The following is a 13,718-nucleotide window of genomic DNA, read 5'->3' on the forward strand; positions in this document are numbered from 1 at the left end:
CTGGTATGTGACATAATACGAATAATATAACATGCTAGTGGTGTATTATAGACATTGTGGTATATGATTAACATAGTACAATCTAAGAAATAATAATGGGTTTCCAGAAGCATTCTTTCCTGACATTTCACCCACATCTCTTATGCAACTTATCATTTAGCACTGGTATGTGACATAATACGAATAATATAACATGCTAGTGGTGTATTATAGACATTGTGGTATATGATTAACATAGTACAATCTAAGAAATAATAATTAGTTTTCCAGAAGCATTCTCTCCTGACATTTCACCCACATCTCTTATGCAACTTATCATTTAGCACTGGTATGTGACAGAATACGAATAATATAACATGCTAGTGGTGTATTATAGACATTGTGGTATATGATTAACATAGTACAATCTAAGAAATAATAATTAGTTTTCCAGAAGCATTCTCTCCTGACATTTCACCCACATCTCTTATGCAACTTATCATTTAGCACTGGTATGTGACAGAATACGAATAATATAACATGCTAGTGGTGTATTATAGACATTGTGGTATATGATTAACATAGTACAATCTAAGAAATAATAATGGGTTTCCAGAAGCATTCTCTCCTGACATTTCGCCCACATCTCTTATGTAACTTATCATTTAGCACTGGTATGTGACAGAATACGAATAATATAACATGCTAGTGGTGTATTATAGACATTGTGGTATATGATTAACATAGTACAATCTAAGAAATAATAATGGGTTTCCAGAAGCATTCTTTCCTGACATTTCACCCACATCTCTTATGCAACTTATCATTTAGCACTGGTATGTGACATAATATGAATAATATAACATGCTAGTGGTGTATTATACATATTGTGGTATATGATTAACATAGTACAATCTAAGAAATAATAATTAGTTTTCCAGAAGCATTCTCTCCTGACATTTCGCCCACATCTCTTATGCAACTTATCATTTAGCACTGGTATGTGACATAATACGAATAATATAACATGCTAGTGGTGTATTATAGACATTGTGGTATATGATTAACATAGTACAATCTAAGAAATAATAATTAGTTTTCCAGAAGCATTCTCTCCTGACATTTCACCCACATCTCTTATGCAACTTATCATTTAGCACTGGTATGTGACAGAATACGAATAATATAACATGCTAGTGGTGTATTATAGACATTGTGGTATATGATTAACATAGTACAATCTAAGAAATAATAATGGGTTTCCAGAAGCATTCTCTCCTGACATTTCGCCCACATCTCTTAAGTAACTTATCATTTAGCACTGGTATGTGACAGAATACGAATAATATAACATGCTAGTGGTGTATTATAGACATTGTGGTATATGATTAACATAGTACAATCTAAGAAATAATAATGGGTTTCCAGAAGCATTCTTTCCTGACATTTCACCCACATCTCTTATGCAACTTATCATTTAGCACTGGTATGTGACATAATATGAATAATATAACATGCTAGTGGTGTATTATACATATTGTGGTATATGATTAACATAGTACAATCTAAGAAATAATAATTAGTTTTCCAGAAGCATTCTCTCCTGACATTTCGCCCACATCTCTTATGCAACTTATCATTTAGCACTGGTATGTGACATAATACGAATAATATAACATGCTAGTGGTGTATTATAGACATTGTGGTATATGATTAACATAGTACAATCTAAGAAATAATAATGGGTTTCCAGAAGCATTCTTTCCTGACATTTCACCCACATCTCTTATGCAACTTATCATTTAGCACTGGTATGTGACATAATACGAATAATATAACATGCTAGTGGTGTATTATACATATTGTGGTATATGATTAACATAGTACAATCTGAGAAATAATAATTAGTTTTCCAGAAGCATTCTCTCCTGACGTTTCGCCCACATCTCTTACGCAACTTATCATTTAGCACTGGTATGTGACAGAATACGAATAATATAACATGCTGGGGGTGTATTATAGACATTGTGGTATATGATTAATATAGCACAATCTAAGAAATAATAATGGGTTTTCCAGAAGCATTCTCTCCTGACGTTTCGCCCACATCTCTTATGTAACTTATCATTTAGCACTGGTATGTGACAGAATACGAATAATATAACATGCTAGTGGTGTATTATAGACATTGTGGTATATGATTAACATAGTACAATCTAAGAAGTAATAATGGGTTTCCAGAAGCATTCTCTCCTGACACTTCACCCACATCTCTTATGCAACTTATCATTTAGCACTGGTATGTGACAGAATACGAATAATATAACATGCTAGTGGTGTATTATAGACATTGTGGTATATGATTAACATAGTACAATCTAAGAAGTAATAATGGGTTTCCAGAAGCATTCTCTCCTGACACTTCACCCACATCTCTTATGCAACTTATCATTTAGCACTGGTATGTGACAGAATACGAATAATATAACATGCTAGTGGTGTATTATAGACATTGTGGTATATGATTAACATAGTACAATCTAAGAAGTAATAATGGGTTTCCAGAAGCATTCTCTCCTGACACTTCACCCACATCTCTTATGCAACTTATCATTTAGCACTGGTATGTGACAGAATACGAATAATATAACATGCTAGTGGTGTATTATAGACATTGTGGTATATGATTAACATAGTACAATCTAAGAAGTAATAATGGGTTTCCAGAAGCATTCTCTCCTGACACTTCACCCACATCTCTTATGCAACTTATCATTTAGCACTGGTATGTGACATAATACGAATAATATAACATGCTAGTGGTGTATTATAGACATTGTGGTATATGATTAACATAGTACAATCTAAGAAATAATAATGGGTTTCCAGAAGCATTCTCTCCTGACATTTCGCCCACATCTCTTATGTAACTTATCATTTAGCACTGGTATGTGACATAATACGAATAATATAACATGCTAGTGGTGTATTATAGACATTGTGGTATATGATTAACATAGTACAATCTAAGAAATAATAATGGGTTTCCAGAAGCATTCTCTCCTGACATTTCACCCACATCTCTTATGCAACTTATCATTTAGCACTGGTATGTGATATAATACGAATAATATAACATGCTAGTGGTGTATTCTAGATATTGTGGTATATGATTAATATAGTACAATCTAAGAAATAATAATGGGTTTCCAGAAGCATTCTTTCCTGACATTTCACCCACATCTCTTATGCAACTTATCATTTAGCACTGGTATGTGACATAATACGAATAATATAACATGCTAGTGGTGTATTATAGACATTGTGGTATATGATTAACATAGTACAATCTAAGAAATAATAATTAGTTTTCCAGAAGCATTCTCTCCTGACATTTCACCCACATCTCTTATGCAACTTATCATTTAGCACTGGTATGTGACATAATACGAATAATATAACATGCTAGTGGTGTATTATAGACATTGTGGTATATGATTAACATAGTACAATCTAAGAAATAATAATTAGTTTTCCAGAAGCATTCTCTCCTGACATTTCACCCACATCTCTTATGCAACTTATCATTTAGCACTGGTATGTGACAGAATACGAATAATATAACATGCTAGTGGTGTATTATAGACATTGTGGTATATGATTAACATAGTACAATCTAAGAAATAATAATGGGTTTCCAGAAGCATTCTCTCCTGACATTTCGCCCACATCTCTTATGTAACTTATCATTTAGCACTGGTATGTGACAGAATACGAATAATATAACATGCTAGTGGTGTATTATAGACATTGTGGTATATGATTAACATAGTACAATCTAAGAAATAATAATGGGTTTCCAGAAGCATTCTTTCCTGACATTTCACCCACATCTCTTATGCAACTTATCATTTAGCACTGGTATGTGACATAATATGAATAATATAACATGCTAGTGGTGTATTATACATATTGTGGTATATGATTAACATAGTACAATCTAAGAAATAATAATTAGTTTTCCAGAAGCATTCTCTCCTGACATTTCGCCCACATCTCTTATGCAACTTATCATTTAGCACTGGTATGTGACATAATACGAATAATATAACATGCTAGTGGTGTATTATAGACATTGTGGTATATGATTAACATAGTACAATCTAAGAAATAATAATTAGTTTTCCAGAAGCATTCTCTCCTGACATTTCACCCACATCTCTTATGCAACTTATCATTTAGCACTGGTATGTGACAGAATACGAATAATATAACATGCTAGTGGTGTATTATAGACATTGTGGTATATGATTAACATAGTACAATCTAAGAAATAATAATGGGTTTCCAGAAGCATTCTCTCCTGACATTTCGCCCACATCTCTTAAGTAACTTATCATTTAGCACTGGTATGTGACAGAATACGAATAATATAACATGCTAGTGGTGTATTATAGACATTGTGGTATATGATTAACATAGTACAATCTAAGAAATAATAATGGGTTTCCAGAAGCATTCTTTCCTGACATTTCACCCACATCTCTTATGCAACTTATCATTTAGCACTGGTATGTGACATAATATGAATAATATAACATGCTAGTGGTGTATTATACATATTGTGGTATATGATTAACATAGTACAATCTAAGAAATAATAATTAGTTTTCCAGAAGCATTCTCTCCTGACATTTCGCCCACATCTCTTATGCAACTTATCATTTAGCACTGGTATGTGACATAATACGAATAATATAACATGCTAGTGGTGTATTATAGACATTGTGGTATATGATTAACATAGTACAATCTAAGAAATAATAATGGGTTTCCAGAAGCATTCTTTCCTGACATTTCACCCACATCTCTTATGCAACTTATCATTTAGCACTGGTATGTGACATAATACGAATAATATAACATGCTAGTGGTGTATTATACATATTGTGGTATATGATTAACATAGTACAATCTGAGAAATAATAATTAGTTTTCCAGAAGCATTCTCTCCTGACGTTTCGCCCACATCTCTTACGCAACTTATCATTTAGCACTGGTATGTGACAGAATACGAATAATATAACATGCTAGTGGTGTATTATAGACATTGTGGTATATGATTAACATAGTACAATCTCAGAAATAATAATGGGTTTTCCAGAAGCATTCTCTCCTGACATTTCGCCCACATCTCTTATGTAACTTATCATTTAGCACTGGTATGTGACATAATACGAATAATATAACATGCTGGGGGTGTATTATAGACATTGTGGTATATGATTAATATAGCACAATCTAAGAAATAATAATGGGTTTTCCAGAAGCATTCTCTCCTGACGTTTCGCCCACATCTCTTATGTAACTTATCATTTAGCACTGGTATGTGACAGAATACGAATAATATAACATGCTAGTGGTGTATTATAGACATTGTGGTATATGATTAACATAGTACAATCTAAGAAGTAATAATGGGTTTCCAGAAGCATTCTCTCCTGACACTTCACCCACATCTCTTATGCAACTTATCATTTAGCACTGGTATGTGACAGAATACGAATAATATAACATGCTAGTGGTGTATTATAGACATTGTGGTATATGATTAACATAGTACAATCTAAGAAGTAATAATGGGTTTCCAGAAGCATTCTCTCCTGACACTTCACCCACATCTCTTATGCAACTTATCATTTAGCACTGGTATGTGACAGAATACGAATAATATAACATGCTAGTGGTGTATTATAGACATTGTGGTATATGATTAACATAGTACAATCTAAGAAGTAATAATGGGTTTCCAGAAGCATTCTCTCCTGACACTTCACCCACATCTCTTATGCAACTTATCATTTAGCACTGGTATGTGACAGAATACGAATAATATAACATGCTAGTGGTGTATTATAGACATTGTGGTATATGATTAACATAGTACAATCTAAGAAGTAATAATGGGTTTCCAGAAGCATTCTCTCCTGACACTTCACCCACATCTCTTATGCAACTTATCATTTAGCACTGGTATGTGACAGAATACGAATAATATAACATGCTAGTGGTGTATTATAGACATTGTGGTATATGATTAACATAGTACAATCTAAGAAATAATAATGGGTTTCCAGAAGCATTCTCTCCTGACATTTCGCCCACATCTCTTATGTAACTTATCATTTAGCACTGGTATGTGACATAATACGAATAATATAACATGCTAGTGGTGTATTATAGACATTGTGGTATATGATTAACATAGTACAATCTAAGAAATAATAATGGGTTTCCAGAAGCATTCTCTCCTGACATTTCACCCACATCTCTTATGCAACTTATCATTTAGCACTGGTATGTGATATAATACGAATAATATAACATGCTAGTGGTGTATTCTAGATATTGTGGTATATGATTAATATAGTACAATCTAAGAAATAATAATGGGTTTCCAGAAGCATTCTTTCCTGACATTTCACCCACATCTCTTATGCAACTTATCATTTAGCACTGGTATGTGACATAATACGAATAATATAACATGCTAGTGGTGTATTATAGACATTGTGGTATATGATTAACATAGTACAATCTAAGAAATAATAATTAGTTTTCCAGAAGCATTCTCTCCTGACATTTCACCCACATCTCTTATGCAACTTATCATTTAGCACTGGTATGTGACATAATACGAATAATATAACATGCTAGTGGTGTATTATAGACATTGTGGTATATGATTAACATAGTACAATCTAAGAAATAATAATTAGTTTTCCAGAAGCATTCTCTCCTGACATTTCACCCACATCTCTTATGCAACTTATCATTTAGCACTGGTATGTGACAGAATACGAATAATATAACATGCTAGTGGTGTATTATAGACATTGTGGTATATGATTAACATAGTACAATCTAAGAAATAATAATGGGTTTCCAGAAGCATTCTCTCCTGACATTTCGCCCACATCTCTTATGTAACTTATCATTTAGCACTGGTATGTGACAGAATACGAATAATATAACATGCTAGTGGTGTATTATAGACATTGTGGTATATGATTAACATAGTACAATCTAAGAAATAATAATGGGTTTCCAGAAGCATTCTTTCCTGACATTTCACCCACATCTCTTATGCAACTTATCATTTAGCACTGGTATGTGACATAATATGAATAATATAACATGCTAGTGGTGTATTATACATATTGTGGTATATGATTAACATAGTACAATCTAAGAAATAATAATTAGTTTTCCAGAAGCATTCTCTCCTGACATTTCGCCCACATCTCTTATGCAACTTATCATTTAGCACTGGTATGTGACATAATACGAATAATATAACATGCTAGTGGTGTATTATAGACATTGTGGTATATGATTAACATAGTACAATCTAAGAAATAATAATTAGTTTTCCAGAAGCATTCTCTCCTGACATTTCACCCACATCTCTTATGCAACTTATCATTTAGCACTGGTATGTGACAGAATACGAATAATATAACATGCTAGTGGTGTATTATAGACATTGTGGTATATGATTAACATAGTACAATCTAAGAAATAATAATGGGTTTCCAGAAGCATTCTCTCCTGACATTTCGCCCACATCTCTTATGTAACTTATCATTTAGCACTGGTATGTGACAGAATACGAATAATATAACATGCTAGTGGTGTATTATAGACATTGTGGTATATGATTAACATAGTACAATCTAAGAAATAATAATGGGTTTCCAGAAGCATTCTTTCCTGACATTTCACCCACATCTCTTATGCAACTTATCATTTAGCACTGGTATGTGACATAATATGAATAATATAACATGCTAGTGGTGTATTATACATATTGTGGTATATGATTAACATAGTACAATCTAAGAAATAATAATTAGTTTTCCAGAAGCATTCTCTCCTGACATTTCGCCCACATCTCTTATGCAACTTATCATTTAGCACTGGTATGTGACATAATACGAATAATATAACATGCTAGTGGTGTATTATAGACATTGTGGTATATGATTAACATAGTACAATCTAAGAAATAATAATGGGTTTCCAGAAGCATTCTTTCCTGACATTTCACCCACATCTCTTATGCAACTTATCATTTAGCACTGGTATGTGACATAATACGAATAATATAACATGCTAGTGGTGTATTATAGACATTGTGGTATATGATTAACATAGTACAATCTAAGAAATAATAATTAGTTTTCCAGAAGCATTCTCTCCTGACATTTCACCCACATCTCTTATGCAACTTATCATTTAGCACTGGTATGTGACAGAATACGAATAATATAACATGCTAGTGGTGTATTATAGACATTGTGGTATATGATTAACATAGTACAATCTAAGAAATAATAATTAGTTTTCCAGAAGCATTCTCTCCTGACATTTCACCCACATCTCTTATGCAACTTATCATTTAGCACTGGTATGTGACAGAATACGAATAATATAACATGCTAGTGGTGTATTATAGACATTGTGGTATATGATTAACATAGTACAATCTAAGAAATAATAATGGGTTTCCAGAAGCATTCTCTCCTGACATTTCGCCCACATCTCTTATGTAACTTATCATTTAGCACTGGTATGTGACAGAATACGAATAATATAACATGCTAGTGGTGTATTATAGACATTGTGGTATATGATTAACATAGTACAATCTAAGAAATAATAATGGGTTTCCAGAAGCATTCTTTCCTGACATTTCACCCACATCTCTTATGCAACTTATCATTTAGCACTGGTATGTGACATAATATGAATAATATAACATGCTAGTGGTGTATTATACATATTGTGGTATATGATTAACATAGTACAATCTAAGAAATAATAATTAGTTTTCCAGAAGCATTCTCTCCTGACATTTCGCCCACATCTCTTATGCAACTTATCATTTAGCACTGGTATGTGACATAATACGAATAATATAACATGCTAGTGGTGTATTATAGACATTGTGGTATATGATTAACATAGTACAATCTAAGAAATAATAATGGGTTTCCAGAAGCATTCTTTCCTGACATTTCACCCACATCTCTTATGCAACTTATCATTTAGCACTGGTATGTGACATAATACGAATAATATAACATGCTAGTGGTGTATTATAGACATTGTGGTATATGATTAACATAGTACAATCTAAGAAATAATAATTAGTTTTCCAGAAGCATTCTCTCCTGACATTTCACCCACATCTCTTATGCAACTTATCATTTAGCACTGGTATGTGACAGAATACGAATAATATAACATGCTAGTGGTGTATTATAGACATTGTGGTATATGATTAACATAGTACAATCTAAGAAATAATAATTAGTTTTCCAGAAGCATTCTCTCCTGACATTTCACCCACATCTCTTATGCAACTTATCATTTAGCACTGGTATGTGACAGAATACGAATAATATAACATGCTAGTGGTGTATTATAGACATTGTGGTATATGATTAACATAGTACAATCTAAGAAATAATAATGGGTTTCCAGAAGCATTCTCTCCTGACATTTCGCCCACATCTCTTATGTAACTTATCATTTAGCACTGGTATGTGACAGAATACGAATAATATAACATGCTAGTGGTGTATTATAGACATTGTGGTATATGATTAACATAGTACAATCTAAGAAATAATAATGGGTTTCCAGAAGCATTCTTTCCTGACATTTCACCCACATCTCTTATGCAACTTATCATTTAGCACTGGTATGTGACATAATATGAATAATATAACATGCTAGTGGTGTATTATACATATTGTGGTATATGATTAACATAGTACAATCTAAGAAATAATAATTAGTTTTCCAGAAGCATTCTCTCCTGACATTTCGCCCACATCTCTTATGCAACTTATCATTTAGCACTGGTATGTGACATAATACGAATAATATAACATGCTAGTGGTGTATTATAGACATTGTGGTATATGATTAACATAGTACAATCTAAGAAATAATAATTAGTTTTCCAGAAGCATTCTCTCCTGACATTTCACCCACATCTCTTATGCAACTTATCATTTAGCACTGGTATGTGACAGAATACGAATAATATAACATGCTAGTGGTGTATTATAGACATTGTGGTATATGATTAACATAGTACAATCTAAGAAATAATAATGGGTTTCCAGAAGCATTCTCTCCTGACATTTCGCCCACATCTCTTAAGTAACTTATCATTTAGCACTGGTATGTGACAGAATACGAATAATATAACATGCTAGTGGTGTATTATAGACATTGTGGTATATGATTAACATAGTACAATCTAAGAAATAATAATGGGTTTCCAGAAGCATTCTTTCCTGACATTTCACCCACATCTCTTATGCAACTTATCATTTAGCACTGGTATGTGACATAATATGAATAATATAACATGCTAGTGGTGTATTATACATATTGTGGTATATGATTAACATAGTACAATCTAAGAAATAATAATTAGTTTTCCAGAAGCATTCTCTCCTGACATTTCGCCCACATCTCTTATGCAACTTATCATTTAGCACTGGTATGTGACATAATACGAATAATATAACATGCTAGTGGTGTATTATAGACATTGTGGTATATGATTAACATAGTACAATCTAAGAAATAATAATGGGTTTCCAGAAGCATTCTTTCCTGACATTTCACCCACATCTCTTATGCAACTTATCATTTAGCACTGGTATGTGACATAATATGAATAATATAACATGCTAGTGGTGTATTATACATATTGTGGTATATGATTAACATAGTACAATCTGAGAAATAATAATTAGTTTTCCAGAAGCATTCTCTCCTGACGTTTCGCCCACATCTCTTACGCAACTTATCATTTAGCACTGGTATGTGACAGAATACGAATAATATAACATGCTAGTGGTGTATTATAGACATTGTGGTATATGATTAACATAGTACAATCTAAGAAATAATAATGGGTTTTCCAGAAGCATTCTCTCCTGACATTTCTCCCACATCTCTTATGTAACTTATCATTTAGCACTGGTATGTGACATAATACGAATAATATAACATGCTGGGGGTGTATTATAGACATTGTGGTATATGATTAATATAGCACAATCTAAGAAATAATAATGGGTTTTCCAGAAGCATTCTCTCCTGACGTTTCGCCCACATCTCTTATGTAACTTATCATTTAGCACTGGTATGTGACAGAATACGAATAATATAACATGCTAGTGGTGTATTATAGACATTGTGGTATATGATTAACATAGTACAATCTAAGAAGTAATAATGGGTTTCCAGAAGCATTCTCTCCTGACACTTCACCCACATCTCTTATGCAACTTATCATTTAGCACTGGTATGTGACAGAATACGAATAATATAACATGCTAGTGGTGTATTATAGACATTGTGGTATATGATTAACATAGTACAATCTAAGAAGTAATAATGGGTTTCCAGAAGCATTCTCTCCTGACACTTCACCCACATCTCTTATGCAACTTATCATTTAGCACTGGTATGTGACAGAATACGAATAATATAACATGCTAGTGGTGTATTATAGACATTGTGGTATATGATTAACATAGTACAATCTAAGAAGTAATAATGGGTTTCCAGAAGCATTCTCTCCTGACACTTCACCCACATCTCTTATGCAACTTATCATTTAGCACTGGTATGTGACAGAATACGAATAATATAACATGCTAGTGGTGTATTATAGACATTGTGGTATATGATTAACATAGTACAATCTAAGAAGTAATAATGGGTTTCCAGAAGCATTCTCTCCTGACACTTCACCCACATCTCTTATGCAACTTATCATTTAGCACTGGTATGTGACAGAATACGAATAATATAACATGCTAGTGGTGTATTATAGACATTGTGGTATATGATTAACATAGTACAATCTAAGAAATAATAATGGGTTTCCAGAAGCATTCTCTCCTGACATTTCGCCCACATCTCTTATGTAACTTATCATTTAGCACTGGTATGTGACATAATACGAATAATATAACATGCTAGTGGTGTATTATAGACATTGTGGTATATGATTAACATAGTACAATCTAAGAAATAATAATGGGTTTCCAGAAGCATTCTCTCCTGACATTTCACCCACATCTCTTATGCAACTTATCATTTAGCACTGGTATGTGATATAATACGAATAATATAACATGCTAGTGGTGTATTCTAGATATTGTGGTATATGATTAATATAGTACAATCTAAGAAATAATAATGGGTTTCCAGAAGCATTCTTTCCTGACATTTCACCCACATCTCTTATGCAACTTATCATTTAGCACTGGTATGTGACATAATACGAATAATATAACATGCTAGTGGTGTATTATAGACATTGTGGTATATGATTAACATAGTACAATCTAAGAAATAATAATTAGTTTTCCAGAAGCATTCTCTCCTGACATTTCACCCACATCTCTTATGCAACTTATCATTTAGCACTGGTATGTGACATAATACGAATAATATAACATGCTAGTGGTGTATTATAGACATTGTGGTATATGATTAACATAGTACAATCTAAGAAATAATAATTAGTTTTCCAGAAGCATTCTCTCCTGACATTTCACCCACATCTCTTATGCAACTTATCATTTAGCACTGGTATGTGACAGAATACGAATAATATAACATGCTAGTGGTGTATTATAGACATTGTGGTATATGATTAACATAGTACAATCTAAGAAATAATAATGGGTTTCCAGAAGCATTCTCTCCTGACATTTCGCCCACATCTCTTATGTAACTTATCATTTAGCACTGGTATGTGACAGAATACGAATAATATAACATGCTAGTGGTGTATTATAGACATTGTGGTATATGATTAACATAGTACAATCTAAGAAATAATAATGGGTTTCCAGAAGCATTCTTTCCTGACATTTCACCCACATCTCTTATGCAACTTATCATTTAGCACTGGTATGTGACATAATATGAATAATATAACATGCTAGTGGTGTATTATACATATTGTGGTATATGATTAACATAGTACAATCTAAGAAATAATAATTAGTTTTCCAGAAGCATTCTCTCCTGACATTTCGCCCACATCTCTTATGCAACTTATCATTTAGCACTGGTATGTGACATAATACGAATAATATAACATGCTAGTGGTGTATTATAGACATTGTGGTATATGATTAACATAGTACAATCTAAGAAATAATAATTAGTTTTCCAGAAGCATTCTCTCCTGACATTTCACCCACATCTCTTATGCAACTTATCATTTAGCACTGGTATGTGACAGAATACGAATAATATAACATGCTAGTGGTGTATTATAGACATTGTGGTATATGATTAACATAGTACAATCTAAGAAATAATAATGGGTTTCCAGAAGCATTCTCTCCTGACATTTCGCCCACATCTCTTATGTAACTTATCATTTAGCACTGGTATGTGACAGAATACGAATAATATAACATGCTAGTGGTGTATTATAGACATTGTGGTATATGATTAACATAGTACAATCTAAGAAATAATAATGGGTTTCCAGAAGCATTCTTTCCTGACATTTCACCCACATCTCTTATGCAACTTATCATTTAGCACTGGTATGTGACATAATATGAATAATATAACATGCTAGTGGTGTATTATACATATTGTGGTATATGATTAACATA

Source organism: Anolis carolinensis, unplaced genomic scaffold (genome assembly GCF_035594765.1).
Source record: "Anolis carolinensis isolate JA03-04 unplaced genomic scaffold, rAnoCar3.1.pri scaffold_25, whole genome shotgun sequence".
Taxonomy (NCBI): Eukaryota; Metazoa; Chordata; class Lepidosauria; order Squamata; family Dactyloidae; genus Anolis; species Anolis carolinensis.